This window comes from Astatotilapia calliptera, unplaced genomic scaffold (assembly GCF_900246225.1).
Source record: "Astatotilapia calliptera unplaced genomic scaffold, fAstCal1.2 U_scaffold_53, whole genome shotgun sequence".
NCBI lineage: Eukaryota > Metazoa > Chordata > Actinopteri > Cichliformes > Cichlidae > Astatotilapia > Astatotilapia calliptera.
This window is the reverse complement of record NW_020535793.1, coordinates 1,764-4,210: the sequence shown is the minus strand read 5'-3', so window position 1 is coordinate 4,210 and position 2,447 is coordinate 1,764. Positions and strand designations below refer to the sequence as shown.

The 2,447-nt window shown below is 40.5% G+C and overlaps 1 long non-coding RNA gene across 1 annotated transcript; it reads left to right on the top strand.

The window, feature by feature from the left end:
- Window positions 1–1,257: 1,257 nt before the first annotated feature.
- On the top strand, window positions 1,258–1,861 carry LOC113018278 (uncharacterized). The gene is made up of 2 exons (XR_003271742.1): window positions 1,258–1,640; window positions 1,787–1,861. It is a non-coding gene; the product is annotated as an uncharacterized LOC113018278 (long non-coding RNA).
- The last annotated feature ends 586 nt before the right edge of the window (window positions 1,862–2,447 follow it).

The following is a 2,447-nucleotide window of genomic DNA, read 5'->3' as shown; positions in this document are numbered from 1 at the left end:
CTACTGCATGGAGAAGCAGCTCTGAGTGATTATTCAGATTTTCATGTCAGTTATGATTTTAGTATTACTGTAGTATTATGGTGGTAGTATTGTAGTTATTGCAGCCCAGTAAACTGAGTGTGTTAACTGAAACAGTCAAATGTAATTGGACGTCTGCAGAGATGCTCTTTATTTCAGGCGACGTTCAGGATAAAAATGTTGAAGGACTGACGTACACTGTCTTTGTGTCTTTGTTTAGAAGCAGAGCGACACAGATGGATCCAGTTCTCAACCCTGTCATCACCGTGGTGGTGGGAAAGACTTTCGTTGTGACCTCTGTGGAAAAACTTTCAGTCGGCAAAAGACCCTAAAAAGACATCAACGTAGACACACTGGAGACAAACTGCAATACTGCAAAGAATGTGGGAGAAGCTTCACCACACCAGGTGACTTAAAACGACATGAACTGATTCACAGTGGGGTTAAAAAGCACCTCTGTGATCAGTGTGGGTCATCCTTCACCACTACAAATAAGCTTAAAAGACACAAACGAGTCCACACAGGAGAGAAACCATACAAGTGCAGACACTGTGACAGAAGCTTCTCAGATTCAGGTCATCGTAACAGGCATGAACATACACACATGGAAGGAAACTACAGCTGTGACCAGTGTGACAAGAGCTTCAGGAATCTCAGTTCATACTCCGAACACAAACGATCCCACGTTACTAATAAACTGTTTCACTGTTACCAATGTGCCCAAACATTCACCTCATTGTCTGCTCTGTGCAAACATCAGCGTGATCACTCAGGGCTGAAATCACTCCCATCACTGGATCACAGTGAATCTGAAGAGACAGAAAGATCCTCTGGTTTCAGTGTCAGACTCAAAAAGCTTGAGATCAGGCTCCACAGAGTTCAGATAGAATCATTTAAACTTGTGTTGAACTGAACTGGTTGCTGGGCTGAACTTCTACATAATACAGATTTACATGGGATCTTATTTTCTGTCGTTTTACTGAGTCAGTTTTGTCCTTTTTTCTCTGTCCTGGTTTTGCTCGTCTGTAAATAATTGAAACTCAGTCAAATAGTTCATTGTTCTCCAGCAAAACGTTTTGGAACCTCATGTTTAACCTTTAAACTCTGACATGTTTTAGCACACAAGGCTTCATCGGGGAGTTCACTCATGATTGGACCATGAGAATAAAGGTTTTTAGTTCTTTCAAAGAGAGTCTTGGAGGTGTTTGATGTTTCTGTTTTTTCTACAGAAAGGAAGAAACTATTTTTCTTGCTTTGTGTAGTGTGGAAGTTTTTAATGTTTCTTTCATCTGTGATGTTCTTGATGTAACTAACAGTGAAGTGTTCCAATGTTTTTCTTGTGTTTATATTTGTAAGTTTCCTTTAATTGTGGAACTTTGTTTTGTAATTGGTGGTAGCGGAAGTAACGTGCAGCACGGACTGAGTTTGTGGTGACACTAGAGCAGAGAAGCATGGTGCTCTGTGAGTTCAGCTGCATCGTCCTACTGCTTTAAACTGGACTTAAGTTTTAAAGAACACATAAGTTAAGTTAAATTAAACCCAATTGTGGACTCACCGTTGAGAGGAGTAGCGGCTCGCGCGAAGAACGGACTTTCTCCCGTTTGGCTACAGCAGGCAATGAGGTGTGTTCAGGGTGCCTCTGTTAATTTCAGTTTCAATGAAAGTGCCATAAAAGGGCATTTATGTGTCTATACCTTTATTGTTTGGATTTACTGTGATAAGAGTTATTGTAAACATGTTGCTTATTGCAATTGTTTTCTTTGGGTAGTTCTCACGATGATGATGATGATGACGACGCTGAGTGATCTTGTCGCCGAACATTGAATAAATCATCTGTAAACAAGAACTTGTCCGCGTGGTGGCTAACGGGAGCTACACTTGAATGTGTTGACATGAAGATGGTACAAATAAACTGTCCTTTTAGCTTTAGCTCCTAATTTATTCATTATTTGTGGATGTAGCACAGCAGCAGTGTCTTGATTAACACATGGAGGGCTCGGGATCTGATGGTGTCATCTCCCTAATTTGCCCACTGCGTAAATCTCACTCTTTGCCAAGAAATTGAAATAAATCTTGTTTCCCTGCTGGATAGTGATCCACTGTAACTCTGCTCCTCCTTCCTATTTAGGATTTCTGTGACTGAAGTAAAATTCCCTCCATCCATCACTTATCCCAGCTAACCCAAAGTAAAATAAAGTTTTGCTCATCTTAAAAAAGCATTACAATAATGGGCATTACCAATGCAAACTGAATAATACAGAAGATGAAAGAAGAGACTTTGATCAGTTAATAAAGCTCATGATCTTGATTCATTGTGGCTGCTACACAGATACTTCTGGGTCACTTCTCTCAGTTAGGAACCTTCCTCACCAAAACTGACTGTTGGACCACACCCCTGGTTTCATGAGAAATTGTTTCAGCCATGATTT